The sequence below is a fragment of the Lissotriton helveticus genome (assembly GCF_964261635.1).
Source record: "Lissotriton helveticus chromosome 1_1 unlocalized genomic scaffold, aLisHel1.1 SUPER_1_unloc_7, whole genome shotgun sequence".
NCBI lineage: Eukaryota > Metazoa > Chordata > Amphibia > Caudata > Salamandridae > Lissotriton > Lissotriton helveticus.
The window spans coordinates 1,477,193-1,499,653 of NW_027611714.1; the positions used below are offsets into that span (position 1 = coordinate 1,477,193).

The 22,461-nt window shown below is 50.9% G+C and overlaps 2 protein-coding genes across 4 annotated transcripts in view; both read left to right on the forward strand.

Moving 5' to 3' along the window:
- LOC144806426 (uncharacterized) overlaps nt 1-22,461 on the forward strand; it is a 557,808-nt gene that overhangs the window by 418,231 nt on the left and 117,116 nt on the right. The gene's annotated exons all lie outside the window — the stretch shown is intronic.
- LOC144806406 (uncharacterized) overlaps nt 13,018-22,461 on the forward strand; it is a 44,644-nt gene continuing 35,200 nt past the window's right edge. Inside the window, exons 1-2 of one of the 3 annotated variants that reach the window (XM_078672767.1) lie at nt 13,018-13,573; nt 13,907-13,974. The gene's annotated coding sequence lies outside the window, so the exon portion shown is untranslated. Of the gene's footprint in view, nt 13,593-13,798; nt 13,975-22,461 lie in introns of all 3 variants that reach the window. The other 2 variants (XM_078672766.1, XM_078672765.1) reach the window with 2 other exon arrangements.

Below are 22,461 nucleotides of genomic sequence, written 5' to 3' on the forward strand. Positions count from 1 at the left end.
GGGAGCGGGAACGAATAAAGGACAAGGGCAAATCAGAAAATAGGCCAAAGTCCCTTCAAAATTACAAGAAGTATTTATTTATTTATTTATTAAGTTTATATAGCGCGACAGCTACCCATAAGGGTTTCCCGGCGCTGAAAGGACAGAAGCAGCATATCACTAGCAGATGAGGGATTATTGGTTAAAGAGCCAGGTTTTAACGGCTCTGCGGAAGCAAGCATGACAGTTCTCCATGCGAATGTCCAGGGGGAGGGAGTTCCAAAGTCTTGGTCAAAGATTAACAAAAGAACTGCCACCAATTCTAGAAAGTCTGTACTTAGGTACATAAAATAGATATTGAGAAGAATGAAGAGAACGAGAAGGAGTGTAGGGTTTGACAAGGGACTGAAGATACAAGGGTGCTACCCCCGCCTTGATCTTGTGCATGTAGCTCAAAGCCTTGAACTTTACTCGACTTTCAAAACGGAGCCAATGGAGCTCCCGAAGGCGTTCTGTGATGTGATCGGTTTTACGACAGCCACAGAGAAGCTGAGCGGCGGCATTTTGGACCAATTGAAGACGCCGTGTGACTGCCTTGGTAGACCCCAGGTAGAGTACGTTGCCATAGTCCAACCTGGAGGTCACCAAGGCATCCACTACGGACTTCTGCGTTTCGGATGGTAACATCCAAAAGATTTTTCTCAGCCACCGCAGGATGGTAAAGCAGGTGGCTGCCACTTTGTTGGCCTGACATTTCATGGATAAACCATTGTCGATGATCACCCCAAGATTACGCACATATTTGGAAGGGGAAGGTAAAGAACCCATAGCAGCTGGCCAGTGCCTAGGGCTCCAGAGGTCGGGTTTATTCCCAAGTACCAAAACCTCGGTCTTCCCACCATTTAATTTGAGCAGGTTGTGGTTCATCCAGTTGGATAATTCGCTGAGACCCGCCTGCAAGGGGGAGGTCGAGGCAGGGTCAACTTGGGATAAAGAAAAGACGATTTGAGAATCGTCCGCATAAGTAAATAAATTAAGTCCAGAACGTTTTGCAATAAGTGCCAAGGGAGTGACGTAAAGATTGAAGAGGAGGGGACTGAGGATCGAGCCTTGGGGCACACCGTGAGGGGAAGAATAAGTTTTAGAAGTGAGAAAAGATTTGGAAAGTCCGGTCCTTCAGGAAAGATGTAAGCCAGTCCAAGGCTAGTCCACGGATGCCAATAGCCGCGAGGGATCTGAGGAGTATGTTGTGGGATACAGTGTCAAAAGCTGCACTGAGATCGAGTAATATCAGAGCAACTGTATCACCTCGGTCCAGCAGCAGGCGAAGATTTTCTGTTACGCCAAGAAGAGTGGTCTCGGTGGAAAAACCAGGACGGAAACCAGACTGAGAGGGATGTAGCAAGTTATTAGTTGCCACAAACTGGGACAGGTGCTGGTGAATGTGCCTCTCTAAGATTTTAGAAAATGCAGGTAATAAAGAAATAGGACGAAAGTTGGAAGGAACCGTGGGATCAGCAGTGGGTTTTTTCAACAACGGGGTAACCATTGCGTGCTTCCAACAACCAGGGACGACAGCAGTGTTGAGTGACTGATTAAGTAAGGTGCAAATCATAGAGAGTTGAGGGGTATCCAGAAGGCGCAGTATAGGGATAGGCAAGGGATCAATCGGAGAGCCTGACTTAACCTTGCACAGGATCTCCAAGAGAGTGGAGGGGTGAAGATCAGGCCAGGACAGAAGTAATGCCAGGGACGCAGCAGGAGAGTCAGTGACCGCCCCTAAATTAGGGGGCAGAGTCGCAGAGATGTTGCTGTCTCTTTGAACGGAGATATCCTGATAAATATTTTCAATTTTAGCGATAAAGTACTGAGCGAGTTCATCGCACTTGCTGTTTGACAGGGGGGGAGGTTTGGCCGTAGTCTGAGAACCTGCCAGGTCTTTAACCACGCTAAAAAGTACTTTAGATTTGTTAACCGCTTCCGAGATCATTTTATTTGCATAATTTGCCCTTGTTAGGGTACATGCTTTATGGTAACGCTTCAACTCATTTTTATAAGTAAGGCCAGCTGAAGGAGAGTAATCCCTTCTCCAGGCGCGTTCCAATTTTTTACATCGAGATTCATCAGTTTGTAATGTCTCATTATACCATGGGGCAGGTGTTCTATGGATTTTCATCTTCTTATGGACAAAGGGAAGGCAGATGTCAAAGGCTTCAAGGAGCCAGGAGTTGACAGCGGTGGCAGCGGTTTCCACGTCAACCGAATTTGGTAGGCTGGTGGGTAAGTGAGTGGCAAGAGCTCTGTCTAGAGAGCAAATGTCCAACTTTTTCCAGTCTCTCTTTCGAATACTCACTGGGGCCCTACAGTGAGGCAATGCTTCAGTAGGAGTAAAAGTAAACCTAATTAAATAATGGTCAGACCAAAGAACAGGCAATGCCGAAAAGCAATGTAGGTGGAGTATATTAGAAACAAGCATTGGAAATGCAATAGGTCTCGCATTAGAAAAGTTGGAGCTATTGGTCTTGTAAATGACAAATATTTTATTTATGTGTTGGTTTTTAAAATAGCTAAATTGATAGCTTTGTCATTTACAATGCCAATAGTTATAACTTTCGCGAATGTGACACCTATAGCATTTGGAATGCAACATGTTTTGTATTTACGTGACTTAGATGGCAGCTCTGGTTGTTAGGCCACATCTCTAGAGAGCAGGAGAGTGCAGCAGGGGAGAGAAGCAAAGCAATGCAATAGGTCTCGCATTAGGAAAGTTTGAGCTATTGGTATTGTAAAGGGCACATTTTTTATTTATGTGCTTGTTTTGAAAATAGCGAAATTAATAGCTTTGTTATTTACAATGCCAATAGTTTTATCTTTCGCAAATGTGACACCTATTGTAACACAATATGTGTTGTAGCACTGAGTGGTGTGAGGGTGTGAGGGTGAGGGTGAGTGGGTGTGTGAGGGTGGGGGTGAGTGAGGGGGTGTGAGGGTGAGGGTGTGTGAGGGGTGTGAGGGTGAGGGTGTGTGAGGGTGAGTGAGGGTGTGTGAGGGGGTGAGGGGGTGAGGGTTAGGGGGTGAGAGGGTGAGGGTGACTGAGGGTGTGTGAGGGTGAGGGGATGAGGGTAAGGGTGTGTGAGGGTGAGGGGGGGGATAGTGAAAGGGTGCGAGGGTGAGTGTGTGTGGGTGAGGGTGTGTGAGGGTGTGAGGCTGAGTGAGGGTGAGAGGGTTGTGAGGGGGGTGAGGGTGTGAGGGTGAGTGAGGGTGTGTGAGGATAAGGGGGGGAGGATGAGTGAGGGTGTGAGGGTGAGGGGGTGAGGGTGTGAGGGTGGGTGGGTGAGGGTTTGTGAGGGTGAGAGGATGTGAGGGCGTGTGATGGTGAGGAAGTGTGAGTGTGAGGGTGACTGAGGGTGTGAGAGGGTGAGGGGGTGAGGGTAAGGGTGTGTGAGGGTGAGTGGGTGTATGAGGGGGTGTGAAGGTGTGTGAGGGTGGGTGAGGGTGAGTGAGGGTGTGTGAAGGTGAGTGAGGGGGGTGAGGGTGAGGGGGTGTGAGGGTTAGGGTGTGAGTGTGACAGGGTGTGTCAGGGTGAGGGGGTGAGAGCAAGGGTGTGTGAGGGCAGGTGAGGGTGAGTGAGGGTGAGAGGGTTGTGAGGGGGTTGAGGGTGTGAGGGTGAGTGAGGGTGTGTGAGGATGAGTGGGTGAGGGGGTGAAATGGCCTTGGTACTGTGTGAAGCAACATCTAGGTCCCTTTGGCTGTATGCCTGTATGAAAAAAAATAACACCTCAAATGGCTGGGCTCCGCGGTTGCAATGGACTGTGCTTACGACACAATTCAACAAGCACTGGCAAAGGCAGAAGCTAAACAGCTGAGAGAGGGGCCACATCCTGCACAACAGGACACTGAGCTGTGAAGAGGTGCAGAATGAACTGTTGCACAGGGAAAAGGATCTTCATATAACCTCACCCTATCACAACACCCAGTCGGAAAATAATGTCAAACTCATGCAGCCTTCCTTACATTGCCATGACTATCGTACCAGCGGATAAAAAAGTCAACAGCAAATGGCTGGACCAAAAGCACACTCTCTCTGTACTGTGTGGTAAAATGGCATCTCTGATGAATAACTACAGCTGTCTGTCCGCAAGACCTAAAAACATTAAAGTGCACAATTCTGCAACACTGATTAAGAATTATATTTTCAGACTGCCATGTGATGCTAAAAAGAAAGAAAATGAACGTTGTTATCAGGTAATTCGTCCCAGTCATCGATTTCAAACAAATTAAATGCCTGTTTTGAATAGGTTCGTTTTGGAAAGCGCACACTCACTAGATTCCCCAGTGACGCAAGAAAACGTCCTACACATGTGTTCCAAGCCCCTCCCAAACTCCAGTTTTATGTTAACGCCTGCATTAGTCCAGGGCAACACATATCCGTGACGTCCACCACACTGCCAAGTCACCCAACCGGAGGGCGAACTGGGCTGGGCGTCATGCTCTCTGCAAAGCAACTCACATGACACCAAACCAAAAAAAATAGCAACAAGAAAACAAACAGAAACAAGTCGGGCGGCACAACAGGGGCTGAAAAAAGGGGAGGCTGAAAAAATAAAGGGAGACACGGCCTGGCGGCCGTGAAACTGCAGGGAGAGGGAGGGGAGGTGCTGGCGGCTGGGGAGGGGGAGGAGAAATGCGAGCAAGGCTGTGTGCGGGGAGAGAGAGCGGAGGTGCTGGCGGCACCAAGCTGGCTGGGGAGGGGGAGGAGGCAGAGGTTTCCCCAAACATATTCCTTTTACATTGTTTCAGAGACTGGACAAATTCGTAACTGTGGTTTCAATTCGATGTTCCTGTTGCAGGCAGTCCTCAAGACGACAGAAATGACTTGATTTGGTGTAGGGTATACAACGTTTCTGACTGATGCTAAATCACTGGAGGGAAGGCATTCTGAAAGAAAATACGGATTCAAAGGAAACCTCTGCGACTGTATGGAATTATTAAGCTTGTAAAGCGCCAGGCTACATCGAAGTAGACACAACTCATGCCAAATAGTCAGAACTAACCCAAACGAGGAAGGCCTCTCTCTTAAGAATTTTAACAAAGCAAACGTCTCTGAGGACAGGGCAATCATCAAAAGGGTGGGGGCTCTCTAAATTGGGATGGGCAAACCTCTTGTCAAAACGGTAAAGGGTCCTCGCTTCTGGCTCGAGTGATCGCTCCCCTGCCTGCGCTCCCTCTACAACGTGGTATCGTTACTTCTAAGCTGCTCTGCTACTCAGCTTTGCGTCTTAAGAGCGTGTGCATTCAGTTCTCATTACTTGATTATTTCTCATGCTGCACTGTGTCCAATTCTGGCGATTTGAGAGCGCGTGCATTTAGTTTATCATATCGTGATTATCTCAAAGCTGCACTGTGACTAGTTTGCCATTTTAAGAGCGTGTGCATTCCGTTTTTCATATCTTGCTCATTTTAACCCGACCTGCGCATTGTTTGTAAGATCCCCCGGCGCCCTGCTCTGCCCTCCCCTCCATTTTGAGCTTGTTGTTGTTGTGCTCCGTCCCTTGAGCCCGCCACGCCTCCCAGCTGAGCCGCCCTCGCCCCTCCCCCTTCCCACCATCCATATATGACAGTAGCCCATGCGCGCAGCGTTCACGCGCAGCGACCGCGCCCAATCCGCGCCGAAGGTGCGCCAAAGGTAAGCCCGTCTACGCCCGTCCGCGCCTGGACCGCGCCCAGCGCCAGACCCCCTGCCCCTCGCGCTACCCAGCCCCCCCGCGTCACCTACGATGCAGCCACCCTCCTAGCCCTTAACCCCGGTCGCGCCCCCAACTGCGTCCAAGCCGCTCCTGGACGCACCCATGGACCTTTCTCATGCTACTCCTGCAAATTCAGCGGCACCGACAACATCTCCGCTACGACCACAACACCGACCCCAACCGACCCCAACCACCTAGAATGCATCCTTCTCAACACCCGCTCGGTCCACAGGCACGCCATTGACCTTTGGAACCTACTAGACACCATCTCTCCTGACGTCGCCTTCCTAACGGAAACATGGATGAACGCTTCCTCCGCCCCTGACATCGCCATCGCTATCCCTGATGACTATAAGATCACACGCAAAGACCGCACCGACCATACAGGAGGAGGAATCGCTATCGTCCATAAGAAATCAATCCGCATCTCAACCAGCTCTGACACCAACCTCGCTAACTCCGAACACCTTCACTTCCAGATCCACATCGACCCCAAAACCACACTCCGAGGCACCCTCCTCTACAGACCACCAGGACCCCGCGCAAAATTCAGTGAAGACATCACAGACTTCATCACCCCACACGCGCTCCCCTCCAAAGACTACATCCTTCTGGGAGACCTCAACTTCCACCTTGAAAAGATCAACGACCGCAACACCGCCACCCTCTCGGACAACCTCGCCAACCTCGGACTTAAACAACTGGTCACCTCCCCCACCCACATCGCAGGTCACACACTCGACCCCATCTTCACCTCCAGCAACCATGTCTCTTTCAGCCACACTACGGATCTCCTCTGGACTGACCACAGCTGCGTTCACTTCACCTACAACAAGCCGAAACCCATCATCCACCTCCAACCAACTCTACAAAGAAACTGGAACAAAATCACCACGGAGCAGATCTCCACATCGCTCCTTCTAACCTCCCCAGCCCTCTCTTCTAACGCCAACGAAGCCGCCTCCAACCTCACCCTATGGTTATCCAACACCGCTGACACCTTAGCACCACTGAAAAAACGTCAACATAAACTTGGCATCAAGAAGGCCTCATGGTTCAACGATGACCTCAAGAAGTCCAAGAAACTCTGCCGCTCCCTTGAAAAGGCCTGGAAAAAAGACCCATCCACCAGCACCAAGGACGCCTTCAAAAGCGCCATCCGTACTCACCACCAACTGATCCGAAAAGCCAAGAAAACAGCATTCAAGGATCGACTTGACAACAACGCCCACAACAGCAAGGAACTTTTCAACATCGTCAAGGAATTTTCCAACCCCTCGGCCAACTCCAACGACATCACCCACTCTCAAACCCTCTGCGATTCCCTAGCCTCTTTTTTCCACAACAAGATTGCTGACATCCACAACAGCTTTGACATCCAACCCGGAAGCCAACCCACCCTACCATCAGCTGACCATCTTCCCCCTGTTAACACCCTTATAGCCTGGAACCCAATCTCCACTGAGGACACCATCCGCCTGATGAATTCCATCCACTCTGGATCCCCCACTGACCCATGCCCTCACCACATCTTCAACAAAGCAGACTCCGTCATAGCTCCGCACCTCCGAGACGTCATCAACTGCTCCTTCCATTCCGCTACCTTCCCAGAAGACTGGAAACACGCTGAACTCACCGCCCTTCTGAAAAAACCAACAGCAGACCCCACCGAACTCAAAAACTACCGCCCCATCTCGCTTCTTCCATTCCCGGCCAAAGTCATCGAGAAAGCTGTCAACAACCAGCTCGCCGCCTTCCTCGAAGCCAACAAATCACTCGACCCCTCACAATCTGGCTTCCGAGCCAAACACAGCACTGAGACCGCCCTCATCGCAGCAACAGACGACATTCGAACTCTACTGGACAATGGAGACACAGTCGCCCTCATCCTCCTCGACCTCTCTGCAGCCTTCGACACAGTCTGCCACAGCACCCTTTTACAACGCCTCAGAAACATCGGAATCCAAGGAAAGGCACTGGAATGGATCACCTCGTTCCTCACCGGAAGAACCCAGAGAGTCCGCCTCCCACCATTCAAGTCCGAGGCCTCTGAAATCATCTGCGGCGTACCACAAGGATCCTCACTCAGTCCCACCCTCTTCAACGTATACATGAGCCCCCTCGCGGCCATCGCCCGCCAACACAACCTCAACATCATCTCTTACGCGGATGACACTCAACTGATCCTATCTCTCACCAAGGACCCCAGCACCGCCAAAACTAACCTACACGAAGGAATGAAAGAAGTCGCCGAATGGATGAAACAAAGCCGTCTGAAACTGAACTCAGACAAAACAGAAGTCCTCATCTTAGGTAAATCCCCCTCTGCATGGGACGACTCCTGGTGGCCGGAAGCCCTCGGAAATGCACCCATCCCGACAGACCACGCACGGAACCTTGGCGTCATCCTGGATTCTTCACTCTCAATGAACAGACAAGTCAGCGCCGTATCCTCTTCCTGCTTTAACATTCTTCGCATGCTCAGAAAAACATTTCGCTGGATCCCCTCCGAAACAAGGAAAACGGTCACCCACGCTCTAGTCACGAGCCGACTGGACTATGGAAACACCCTCTACGCAGGTACCACCGCTAAACTCCAGAAGAAACTACAACGAATCCAAAACGCCTCAGCCAGGCTCATATTAGACATCCCACGCAACGAACACATCTCTGGTCACCTTAAAGACCTCCACTGGCTACCCGTCAATAAGAGGATTACTTTTCGTCTGCTTACCCACGCACACAAATCACTCTACGACATCGGACCAGATTGCCTCAACTCTCGACTGTCCTTCTACACCCCCTCCCGCCAACTTCGCTCTTCCAGCCAAGCCTTCGCCACTGTACCTCGCATCAACAAGACCACCATGGGAGGCAGATCCTTCTCATACCTGGCTGCCAAAACATGGAACTCACTCCCCGCTTACCTTCGCCTCACCCAGAATCACCTAGCGTTCAGAAAGCAGCTTAAAACGTGGATATTTGACAAATAATCCTCCTCCCCCTCCTAAGCGCCTTGAAACCCTCTGGGTATGTAGTGCGCTATATAAATTTTATGACTTGACTTGACTTGACTCCTTGAACAAATGCTAATTACATAGGGGTGGGACTTTTGCATGTAAGGGGTTGACTTTCCAATGGAGATGGGATTCACTTCAAAGAAGGGCACTCCCCTAGAGGGCTCGATGTTCCCAGCCCTAGAATGGGTATTTAGTGTCCTACGGGGATCCCGCTTGTCTATCTCCGCGTTCTGCCATCACAGAGTACATTTTTCAACATTCCAAGCAGCCGCCTGCCTTACTGAGCTGGTTTTCATCAGGGAGGAGGAAGATTTAAAATCAGGGTTCGCAAGAACACTGACCGGTAGCATTACACGAGACAAACCATTGCGGCCAGGGACTTGAAGTGGGCCCAGGATTGGGGGATGGGGGGAGGGAGAGAGAGGACATGCGAGTGCACGTTATTAGGATGGAGGTACTTTTTAGCGTGGTTAAAGACCTGGCAGGTTCTCCAAGTGGATATTCAGATCCCCAACAACCAAGAAGTTGCTGGAGGATGTTAAAACCGAAGCTATATAATCCGAGAATTGTACCAGCCAGGCATTAGCTGGGCCAGGAGGACGATACACTAAAAGACCAGTGAGGGTGACCTTAGGATGAAGAGCAAGCTTGAAATACGCTGCCTCACAATTGCATAAGGTGACCGGATCGAGTTGGCATAGATATGCGTTCTTAAATATAATTGCAATGCCACCCCCGGTTTTCTTGGGTCGGTCACTTTTAGCAATGGCGTAGCCAACGGGTAAAGCTTCCGCGATGTCTGGACCGGAGCTCTTGTGGAGCCATGTTTCAGTGATGAATAACGCATCAGGGGAATCATCAGTGAGAAGATCAAAAATCTCACGTTTATGCTTATGCAGGGAGCGACAATTCAAGCTGAGAAAGGTATAACTAGGGTAAAAAGGAGTAATGGTCCGCTGAACAAAACAGTTACATAACTGTGGGACATCCAAAGAGAAAGTGCAATGGGGGCAAAATTGTGGGAACTTATCAAGCATGTCAAAGGTAACAGCTGCATGGATAGGTATGGGTCTCAAAGCATGCAATTGATCAGCTCCATAGATGAGCCTAGGTGACGTAAATTGGTCAGGGGTCGTGGCCCCTGGGCCCGTATGGGCGCAGACGGGAGCGCCATCGGCCCGACTCGCTGCGCGGATGGGAGGTGCCAGACATTTAAACAGGAAGAGGGTGGGAGGGTCGAAAGAACTAGACCGCCAACCCTGCGCCTCCCTGCAAGATGGCGGCTCACCCCCGGATCAACCCGCGACAGCGCCTAATCGGCTGCGCGGGGTGATACACAGTGCAATGAAGGTAGCCGAGTGCAAAATGAGCAAGTGAGCAGAGAACAAGGTAAAAACAGATTAAAACAAATTTTTAAAACCAAAGTTGAGATGTGCTGCCTAACTTTCCCGGCTTTCCGCCTCAGGAAAGTGAAAGTGCTAATGCCAATCAGCGCGCGGCAGGAACAGCGCGATTTAAATACCTGAGAGGGCGGGAGGGTCGAAAGAACTAGACCGCCAACCCTGCGCCTCCCTGCAAGATGGCAGCTCACCCCCGGATCAACCTGCGACAGCGCCTAATCGGCTGCGCGGGGTGATACACAGTGCAATGAAGGTAGCCGAGTGCAAAATGAGCAAGAGAAGAAGGTAAAAACAGATTAAAACAAATTTTTAAAACCAGAGTTGAGATGTGCTGCCTAACTTTCCTGGCTTTCCGCCTCAGGAAAGTGAAAGTGCTAATGCCAATCAGTATAGATTAATAAAGTATATTCCTCTAAGACCAGTCACCCCCCCTCTGGCTGGCACATGGTGGAGTGGGTGGAATTACCCTGCACCAAACCACATGTGCCCTCTGTACGCTAAAACATACCTAGTCGAGTTACCCGGTGGCCCCATGATTCTGGCCTGGACGATTAGCCTATCATGGCATAGGGTTAAAACTTTTAAGCTGTAAACTTTTCCTGGCATAGCGTGCCACACCATTCAGGCTCTTCGTCCTGTATCTACCACATGGTATTCTTGGAAATCCCCTCCGAGGATAGCGAGGGGTGGAGGGCGGGAAAAACCAGATACCACAGGTTTAGAATTATTCTGTTGTGCTTCCCTGTGGCCTAATGATTCAAGACTCTGTCTTGGTCATTGGGTTAAAACATGATGCTGAATGTTTCGCAATTCTTGCCGCATGGTTCACTCTCCTGTCATGGAGAGGTGTGGCGCCGCGGCCAGGGCGACTGACGCTGGAATCTGGGGATCACGGTTCGATCCCCAGCGCCGGCGGCAGATTAGCCCAGCACCATGTGACTCTGGACAATAGCTTGCTTAATCTTCCCGACGGCCCCCAGCGCCTAGAGACCCTTACGGGTGATTGTGCGCTTTACAAATGTGGATTATTATTATTATTATTATTTATTATCTGTCATAGCATCCATATATATAACACCACCCATAACCTTGCACCTACAGCAAGACGGGGCCCTTGCGGGGGTTGCAAGCTGCAGGACTTAAAACGTATCCTAATACCTCACTGTAGGGCAACCCCTTGGTCCAACCTCACACAAAGCCCAACCCACATGAACAATTTCATATGCGTGCCAAACGGGAGTACTGTTTACCTGAGCTAGGTCTGCTGACAATGGGTGCATCTATTTCATTTGAGCTTGCCAGCCTACCAATGCAAAACATTACCCATGCCCCCATATTCACTGTCCTCACCAAGGCTGAAATATGCCAGGGTGGAGTGTAAATAAACCTTGAGGAAGGCTAGAAAAACGTCTGCCCTTTTGTTAGCCCAGAAAACTAGATATCCTGGTCTTTGTGAGGCATTACAAGTACAGAACTGTTATGCACAGTAAGGCGAATACCAACTGTGCTGCAATCTGCCTAGAGTTTATAAAGGTATCAGGATTAGAACCCCACAGCAGCACAAATGTTGCTGCTGGGCAAATTTTTTAGCTTGATTAGAGGTCAAAAATGTGATCCACCCTGGGTATATTCCTGCACAGCAGGTGGAGGGTATTCAACTGGGTGATACAAACAACTCTACTAGCTAAACTTAGTAACGGTTAAAACTCCCCTCAATGCCGTTCCAGAGAGGATACATACACATGGCATGCTAGTATCTTATGCTTGAATTATTTGCAACTTGTAAGTGTATAACCAACCACGGGTATATGTGTTAAAATATTGTGCTGACTATCATTCATAATTTTATTAGAGCTTTTGAGCTTGTCGCTTAGATGTTGAAGTCTATGTAACATAACTAGTCCTTTTTGAAAAGCGCACTGACACCTTCGGGTAAAGTACTTTGCGCCCTATAAAATCGCATTAAATAACCAATGTGTAAATTTCGCCCTCTTGACAAACCCTGCAGTAAGTGGGGACCAGTCAGTGGTTGCTCCACGCCCGACCAGGCGAAAAGAGCCAGCCGTCCAGGAAAGAGGCCACCACAGGAGCCGCACTCGCATCTAACTCCATGACTGACAGGACGAAGGCGGCATCTCAGCCCCTACAAGCAGCCCCCTTTAAAACATGTCACTGCTCCTGAGCCGAGCTGCCCTGCTGCCGTCGCGCCCTGCACTGTGGGCGAGGGAAAGCTGCAGAAAGCGCCCAGAAGGGGCGGTGAGGAGCTGCTGCGGCCTGAGGGGGTTTGTGGCCGGACACGCAGGCAACAACAGAGTTTATTTAGGTTTTGTGAGAACGCTCATGTTGTGATAGAGGGGAAAGGTAATGAGTCACCACGAACGCAGGTGAAACAAAACACAAAACGTGAAGGGAAGGCACTTCAATCCATCCAGACTGTAGGAATCATAAGAAGTCCAGACTGTAGCAAACATAGGAAGTAACGCGCAGACAGCAGGGCGCACGGTAAGTGTGTTTAATGTACAACCAAATATACTGCAATGCGTGCGCACTGGTAGAGAATGGAGAGGATTGATAGCAATGCAAGGACGAGTGGAATGAGCTTCCCACCCTGAGCCGGGCACAGCAGAGCCCGCGCCGGATCCGGAGTCAGAGCAGTGAATCCGATCTGGGGGCAGTGTTCTTGGGGGGCTGAGTGGAGGGTGGGGGGCACCGCAGGGGTTCATAAGCGAGGGGGGGGGGTGCGGGGCTTTGGCACCAACAGAGAGAGGCAGAGGAGGACAATGCAGGGATAGCAACGGGGGCTCCCGTGTGGAGGGGGAGAGGCGGGTGGAGGGGGAGAGGGGGGGTAGGAGCAACGCCCGTGAGGGGGGAGGGGGGCTTCTCGGGATGCCGAGGAGTCCGTGGGGGCCGCAGAGACCAAAGGAGGAGGGGGACGCGGCCCCCGGGGGTGGGGGGATGACTGGAGAACGGCGTGTCAGGCGGTGATCCTCGGCATACAGGACAGGGTCCTCCCCCCACACCGCAGACCAGCTCCTCGGGCCGGAGGGGGGGTTAGGGTCGGACGGGGTGGCTGAGGCGGCCCCGGAGGAGGATTAGCAAGAAGAATGGAGTCTGGCGGTAAGGATCCAGGGGCGCCCCCACACCTGCTGGGGGCGGGAGGGGCACCAGCATGGGGGAATGGGCCGGCGCCATTCTTGGGATGGCGGGCGGGCCCGGCCTTTCATCCTTCCGAGGCCTGCGGCGTGAAACGGGAGAACAACTCCACGTCACTGAAAGGCGTAAGAGAAGAACCCGGAAGTATCGGAGCACGAGGAGGCGCGCGGCCGAAGGTTAGCTGTGAACCGCTGACCCCACAGACAAGAGCCGCACGAGGCACACGTCACCAACTGACCCCAGAGACGAGGGGCGCACGAGGCCGACGCCGCCAGCTGACCCCAGAGACGAGGGCGCACGAGGCCGACGCCGCCAGCTGACCCCAGAGACGAGGGGCGCACGAGGCCGACGCCGCCAACTGACCCCAGAGACGAGGGCGCACGAGGCCGACGCCGCCAGCTGAACCCAGAGACGAGGGCGCACGAGGCCGACGCCGCCAGCTGACCCCAGAGACGAGGGGCGCACGAGGCCGACGCCGCCAGCTGAACCCAGAGACGAGGGCGCACGAGGCCCACGCCGCCAGCTGACCCCAGAGACGAGGGGCGCACGAGGCCGACGCCGCCAGCTGACCCCAGAGACGAGGGGCGCACGAGGCCGACGCCGCCAGCTGACCCCAGAGACGAGGGCGCACGACGCCGACACCGCCACGTTCCATGAGGCGCGCTGCTGACGCGGGTACGTGCGGGGCTGGGGGGGGGGGGGAATAATGACTATAAACGCAAACAAATATCAAGTTGTTTTATTGAAATACAACCTCGGGACTGTTTCTTAGAAAGGTATTCACCCGGGCACACGCATCACCTGCCCTCATTAACATTCTGAAGTGAACATGCACGTATGTAGGAAGTGGAACACATGGAGCACTGTAAATCCATGCTGCAATCTATCAAAGGTATCAATGATGGTTCAGACACCATCACCCCTGACGGAGCATGGAGGCCGAGCCAGCGGCAAGAGTGCTTGAATCTAACCTTCCATTCAGGCTTTGGTATAATAACTGAAATAGGAGCTTCAATCTGAGATGCAGTGACACCCCCCCCCCCCTCCCCAGAGACAGCCATATGTTTAAAATAGACACTAAATGTGCAGTGAGTTCAGATTAAGAGTCACGGGTCGGTGTGAGCCACAGGCCCCAGGATCCGTGCCCGGTTTGGTATAATACCTGAAATAAGAGCTTCACTCTGAGATTCAGTGACCCCCCCCCCCCCCCCGAGACAGCCATATGTTTAAAATAGACACTAAATGCGCAGTGAGTTCAGATTAAGAGTCACGGGTCGGTGTGAGCCACAGGCCCCAGGATCCGTGCCCGGCTACGGTATAATAACTGAAATAAGAGCTTCACTCTGAGATGCAGTGGCCCCCCCCAGAGACAGCCATATGTTTAAAATAGACACTAAATGTGCAGTGAGTTCAGATTAAGAGAGTCCTGGGTCGGTGTGAGCCACAGGATCCGTGCCTTGCTTTGGTATAATAACTGAAATAAGAGCTTCACTCTGAGATGCAGTGACACCCCCCCCCCTCCACCTAGACAGCCATATGTTTAAAATAGACACTAAATGTGCAGTGAGTTCAGATTAAGAGTCACGGGTCGGTGTGAGCCACAGGCCCGGGATCCGTGCCCGGCTTTGGTTTAATAACTGAAATAAGAGCTTCACTCTGAGATGCAGTGACACCCCCCCCCCTCCACCTAGACAGCCATATGTTTAAAATAGACACTAAATGTGCAGTGAGTTCAGATTAAGAGAGTCACGGGTTGGTGTGAGCCACAGGCCCTGGATCCGTGCCCGGCTTTGGTGTAATAACTGAAATAAGAGCTTCACTCTGAGATGCAGTGACCCCCCCCCCCTCCGAGACAGCCATATGTTTTAAATAGACACTAAATGTGCACTGAGTTCAGATTAAGAGAGTCCTGGGTCGGTGTGAGCCACAGGCCCGGGATCCGTGCCCTGCTTTGGTGTAATAACTGAAATAAGAGCTTCACTCTGAGATGCAGTGACCCCCCCCTCCCCAGAGACAGCCATATGTTTAAAATAGACACTAAATGTGCAGTGAGTTCAGATTAAGAGAGTCCTGGGTCGGTGTGAGACTCACACTCCAGGATCCGTGCTCGGCTTCGGTATAATAACTGAAATAAGAGCTTCACTCTGAGATGCAGTGACCCCCTCCCCAGAGACAGCCATATGTTTAAAATAGACACTAAATGTGCAGTGAGTTCAGATTAAGAGAGTCACGGGTCGGTGTGAGCCACAGGCCCGGGATCCGTGCCCGGCTTCGGTATAATAACTGAAATAAGAGCTTCACTCTGAGATGCAGTGACACCCCCCCCCCTCCACCTAGACAGCCATATGTTTAAAATAGACACTAAATGTGCAGTGAGTTCAGATTAAGAGTCACGGGTCGGTGTGAGCCACAGGCCCCAGGATCCGTGCCCGGCTTTGGTATAATAACTGAAATAAGAGCTTCACTCTGAGATGCAGTGACACCCCCCCCTCCACCTAGACAGCCATATGTTTAAAATAGACACTAAATGTGCAGTGAGTTCAGATTAAGAGTCACGGGTCGGTGTGAGCCACAGGCCCGGGATCCGTGCCCGGCTTTGGTATAATAACTGAAAAAAGAGCTTCACTCTGAGATGCAGTGACACCCCCCTCCCCAGAGACAGCCATATGTTTAAAATAGACACTAAATGTGCAGTGAGTTCAGATTAAGAGAGTCACGGGTCGGTGTGAGCCACAGGCCCGGGATCCGTGCCCGGCTTTGGTTTAATAACTGAAATAAGAGCTTCACTCTGAGATGCAGTGACACCCCCCCCCTCCACCTAGACAGCCATATGTTTAAAATAGACACTAAATGTGCAGTGAGTTCAGATTAAGAGAGTCACGGGTCGGTGTGAGCCACAGGCCCGGGATCCGTGCCCGGCTTTGGTTTAATAACTGAAATAAGAGCTTCACTCTGAGATGCAGTGACCCCCCCCCCTCCGAGACAGCCATATGTTTTAAATAGACACTAAATGTGCACTGAGTTCAGATTAAGAGAGTCCTGGGTCGGTGTGAGCCACAGGCCCGGGATCCGTGCCCTGCTTTGGTGTAATAACTGAAATAAGAGCTTCACTCTGAGATGCAGTGACCCCCTCCCCAGAGACAGCCGTATGTTTAAAATAGACACTAAATGTGCAGTGAGTTCAGATTAAGAGAGTCCTGGGTCGGTGTGAGCCACAGGCCCCAGGATCCGTGCCCGGCTTCGGTATAATAACTGAAGTAAGAGCTTCACTCTGAGATGCAGTGACCCCCCCTCCCCAGAGACAGCCATATGTTTAAAATAGACACTAAATGTGCACTGAGTTCAGATTAAGAGAGTCCTGGGTCGGTGTGAGCCACAGGCCCGGGATCCGTGCCCTGCTTTGGTGTAATAACTGAAATAAGAGCTTCACTCTGAGATGCAGTGACCCCCTCCCCAGAGACAGCCGTATGTTTAAAATAGACACTAAATGTGCAGTGAGTTCAGATTAAGAGAGTCCTGGGTCGGTGTGAGCCACAGGCCCCAGGATCCGTGCCCGGCTTCGGTATAATAACTGAAGTAAGAGCTTCACTCTGAGATGCAGTGACCCCCCCTCCCCAGAGACAGCCATATGTTTAAAATAGACACTAAATGTGCAGTGAGTTCAGATTAAGAGAGTCCTGGGTCGGTGTGAGCCACAGGCCCCAGGATCCGTGCCCGGCTTCGGTATAATAACTGAAGTAAGAGCTTCACTCTGAGATGCAGTGACCCCCTCCCCAGAGACAGCCGTATGTTTAAAATAGACACTAAATGTGCAGTGAGTTCAGATTAAGAGAGTCCTGGGTCGGTGTGAGCCACAGGCCCGGGATCCGTGCCCGGCTTCGGTATAATAACTGAAATAAGAGCTTCCCTCTGAGATGCAGTGACTTCTCCCCCCAGAGACAGCCATATGTTTAAAATAGACACTAAATGTGCAGTGAGTTCAGATTAAGAGAGTCACGGGTCGGTGTGAGCCACAGGCCCAGGATCCGTGCCCGGCTTCGGTATAATAACTGAAATAAGAGCTTCACTCTGAGATGCAGTGACACCCCCCCCCCTCCACCTAGACAGCCATATGTTTAAAATAGACACTAAATGTGCAGTGAGTTCAGATTAAGAGTCACGGGTCGGTGTGAGCCACAGGCCCCAGGATCCGTGCCCGGCTTTGGTATAATAACTGAAATAAGAGCTTCACTCTGAGATGCAGTGACACCCCCCCCCCTCCACCTAGACAGCCATATGTTTAAAATAGACACTAAATGTGCAGTGAGTTCAGATTAAGAGTCACGGGTCGGTGTGAGCCACAGGCCCGGGATCCGTGCCCGGCTTTGGTATAATAACTGAAAAAAGAGCTTCACTCTGAGATGCAGTGACACCCCCATCTCCACATAGACAGCCATATGTTTAAAATAGACACTAAATGTGCAGTGAGTTCAGATTAAGAGAGTCACGGGTCGGTGTGAGCCACAGGCCCGGGATCCGTGCCCGGCTTTGGTTTAATAACTGAAATAAGAGCTTCACTCTGAGATGCAGTGACCCCCCCCCTCCGAGACAGCCATATGTTTTAAATAGACACTAAATGTGCACTGAGTTCAGATTAAGAGAGTCCTGGGTCGGTGTGAGCCACAGGCCCGGGATCCGTGCCCTGCTTTGGTGTAATAACTGAAATAAGAGCTTCCCTCTGAGATGCAGTGACTTCTCCCCCCAGAGACAGCCATATGTTTAAAATAGACACTAAATGTGCAGTGAGTTCAGATTAAGAGAGTCACGGGTCGGTGTGAGCCACAGGCCCGGGATCCGTGCCCGGCTTTGGTTTAATAACTGAAATAAGAGCTTCACTCTGAGATGCAGTGACACCCCCCCCCTCCACCTAGACAGCCATATGTTTAAAATAGACACTAAATGTGCAGTGAGTTCAGATTAAGAGAGTCACGGGTCGGTGTGAGCCACAGGCCCGGGATCCGTGCCCGGCTTTGGTTTAATAACTGAAATAAGAGCTTCACTCTGAGATGCAGTGACCCCCCCCCCCCTCCGAGACAGCCATATGTTTTAAATAGACACTAAATGTGCACTGAGTTCAGATTAAGAGAGTCCTGGGTCGGTGTGAGCCACAGGCCCGGGATCCGTGCCCTGCTTTGGTGTAATAACTGAAATAAGAGCTTCACTCTGAGATGCAGTGACTTCTCCCCCCAGAGACAGCCATATGTTTAAAATAGACACTAAATGTGCAGTGAGTTCAAATTAAGAGAGTCCTGGGTCGGTGTGAGCCACAGGCCCGGGATCCGTGCCCGGCTTCGGTATAATAACTGAAATAAGAGCTTCACTCTGAGATGCAGTGACCCCCCCTCCACCTAGACAGCCATATGTTTTAAATAGACACTAAATGTGCACTGAGTTCAGATTAAGAGAGTCCTGGGTCGGTGTGAGCCACAGGACCGGGATCCGTGCCCTGCTTTGGTGTAATAACTGAAATAAGAGCTTCCCTCTGAGATGCAGTGACTTCTCCCCCCAGAGACAGCCATATGTTTTAAATAGACACTAAATGTGCACTGAGTTCAGATTAAGAGAGTCCTGGGTTGGTGTGAGCAACAGGCCCGGGATCCGTGCCCGGCTTTGGTATAATAACTGAAATAAGAGCTTCACTCTGAGATGCAGTGACCCCCTCCCCAGAGACAGCCATATGTTTAAAATAGACACTAAATGTGCAGTGAGTTCAGATTAAGAGAGTCACGGGTCGGTGTGAGCCACAGGCCCAGGATCCGTGCCCGGCTTTGGTGTAATAACTGAAATTAGAGCTTCACTCCGAGATGCAGTGACCCCCCCTCAGAGACAGCCATATGTTTAAAATAGACACTAAATGTGCACTGGGTTCAGATTAAGAGAGTCCTGGGTCAGTGTGAGCATCAGGCCCGGGATCCGTGCCCGGCTTTGGTGTAATAACTGAAATTAGAGCTTCACTCCGAGATGCAGTGACCCCCCCTCAGAGACAGCCATATGTTTAAAATAGACACTAAATGTGCACTGAGTTCAGATTAAGAGAGTCCTGGGTCGGTGTGAGCATCAGGCCCGGGATCCGTGCCCGGCTTTGGTGTAATAACTGAAATAAGAGCTTCACTCTGAGATGCAGTGACACCCTCCCCCTCCACCTAGACAGCCATATGTTTAAAATAGACACTAAATGTGCACTGAGTTCAGATTAGGAGAGTCCTGGGTCGGTGTGAGCCTCAGACCCCAGGATCCTTGCCCTGCTCCGGTATAATAACTGAAATAAGAGCTTCACTCTGAGATGCAGTGACCCCCCCCCCCCCAGAGACAGCCATATGTTTTAAATAGACACTAAATGTGCACTGAGTTCAGATTAATAGAGTTCTGGGTCGGTGTGAGCCACAGGCCCGGGATCCGTGCCCGGCTTTGGTGTAATAACTGAAATAAGAGCTTCCCTCTGAGATGCAGTGACTTCTCCCCCCAGAGACAGCCATATGTTTAAAATAGACACTAAATGTGCAGTGAGTTCAAATTAAGAGAGTCCTGGGTCGGTGTGATCCACAGGATCCGTGCCCGGCTTCGGTATAATAACTGAAATAAGAGCTTCACTCTGAGATGCAGTAACCCCCCCCAGAGACAGCCATATGTTTAAAATAGACACTAAATGTGCAGTGAGTTCAGATTAAGAGAGTCACAGGTCAGTGTGAGCCACAGGCCCGGGATCCGTGCCCGGCTTCGGTATAATAACTGAAATAAGAGCTTCACTCTGAGATGCAGTGACCCCCCCCAGAGACAGCCATATGTTTAAAATAGACACTAAATGTGCAGTGAGTTCAGATTAAGAGAGTCACAGGTCAGTGTGAGCCACAGGCCCGGGATCCGTGCCCGGCTTCGGTATAATAACTGAAATAAGAGCTTCACTCTGAGATGCAGTGACCCCCTCCCCAGAGACAGCCATATGTTTAAAATAGACACTAAATGTGCAGTGAGTTCAGATTAAGAGAGTCACAGGTCGGTGTGAGCCACAGGCCCGGGATCCGTGCCCGGCTTTGGTGTAATAACTGAAATAAGAGCTTCCCTCTGAGATGCAGTGACTTCTCCCCCCAGAGACAGCCATATGTTTAAAATAGACACTAAATGTGCAGTGAGTTCAGATTAAGAGAGTCACGGGTCGGTGTGAGCCACAGTCCCGGGATCCGTGCCCGGCTTCGGTATAATAACTGAAGTAAGAGCTTCACTCTGAGATGCAGTGACCCCCCCCAGAGACAGCCATATGTTTAAAATAGACACTAAATGTGCAGTGAGTTCAGATTAAGAGTCACGGGTCGGTGTGAGCCACAGGCCCGGGATCCGTGCCCGGCTTTGGTATAATAACTGAAATAAGAGCTTCACTCTGAGATGCAGTGACACCCTCCCCCTCCACATAGACAGCCATATGTTTAAAATAGACACTAAATGTGCAGTGAGTTCAGATTAAGAGAGTCACGGGTCGGTGTGAGCCACAGTCCCGGGATCCGTGCCCGGCTTTGGTGTAATAACTGAAATAAGAGCTTCCCTCTGAGATGCAGTGACTTCTCCCCCCAGAGACAGCCATATGTTTAAAATAGACACTAAATGTGCAGTGAGTTCAAATTAAGAGAGTCCTGGGTCGGTGTGATCCACAGGATCCGTGCCCGGCTTCGGTATAATAACTGAAATAAGAGCTTCACTCTGAGATGCAGTGACCCCCTCCCCAGAGACAGCCATATGTTTAAAATAGACACTAAATGTGCAGTGAGTTCAGATTAAGAGAGTCACGGGTCGGTGTGAGCCACAGTCCCGGGATCCGTGCCCGGCTTTGGTTTAATAACTGAAATAAGAGCTTCACTCTGAGATGCAGTGACACCCCCCCCCCTCCACCTAGACAGCCATATGTTTAAAATAGACACTAAATGTGCAGTGAGTTCAGATTAAGAGAGTCATGGGTCAGTATGAACCTCAGGCCCGGGATCCGTGCCCGGCTTCGGTATAATAACTGAAGTAAGAGCTTCACTCTGAGATGCAGTGACCCCCCCCAGAGACAGCCATATGTTTAAAATAGACACTAAATGTGCAGTGAGTTCAGATTAAGAGAGTCACGGGTCGGTGTGAGCCACAGTCCCGGGATCCGTGCCCGGCTTTGGTTTAATAACTGAAATAAGAGCTTCCCTCTGAGATGCAGTGACCCCGCCCCTCCGAGACAGCCATATGTTTAAAATAGACACTAAATGTGCACTGAGTTCAGATTAAGAGAGTCCTGGGTCGGTGTGAGCCTCAGGCCCGGGATCCGTGCCTGGCTTTGGTGTAATAACTGAAATTAGAGCTTCACTCTGAGATGCAGTGACCCCCCCACCCCAAGACAGCCATATGTTTAAAATAGACACTAAATGTGCACTGAGTTCAGATTAAGAGAGTCACGGGTCGTTGTGAGCCACATGCCCGGGATCTGTGCCCGGCTTTTGTATAATAACTGAAGTAAGAGCTTCACTCTGAGATGCAGTGACCCCCTCCCCAGAGACAGCCATATGTTTAAAATAGACACTAAATGTGCAGTGAGTTCAGATTAAGAGTCACGGGTCGGTGTGAGCCACAGGCCCGGGATCCAAGCTTGGCTTCGGTATAATAACTGAAATAAGAGCTTCACTCTGAGATGCAGTGAACCCCCCCCCCCCCCAGAGACCGCCCTATGTTTAATATAGGCACTAGTGAGTTCAGATTAAGAGAGTCACGGGTCGGTGTGAGCCACAGGCCCGGGATCCAAGCTTGGCTTCGGTATAATAACTGAAATTAGAGCTTCACTCGTAGATGCAGTGACCCCCCCACCCCCGAGACAGCCATATGTTTAAAATAGACACTAAATGTTCACTGAGTTCAGATTAAGAGAGTCACGGGTCGGTGTGAGCCACAGGCCCGGGATCCGTGCCTGGCTTTGGTATAATAACTGAAAGAAGAGCTTCAGTCTGAGATGCAGTGACCCCCCCTCCCCCGAGACAGCCATAGGTTTAAAATAGACACTAAATGTGCACTGAGTTCAGATTAAGAGAGTCATGGGTCAGTATGAACCTCAGGCCCGGGATCCGTGCCCGGCTTCGGTATAATAACTGAAGTAAGAGCTTCACTCTG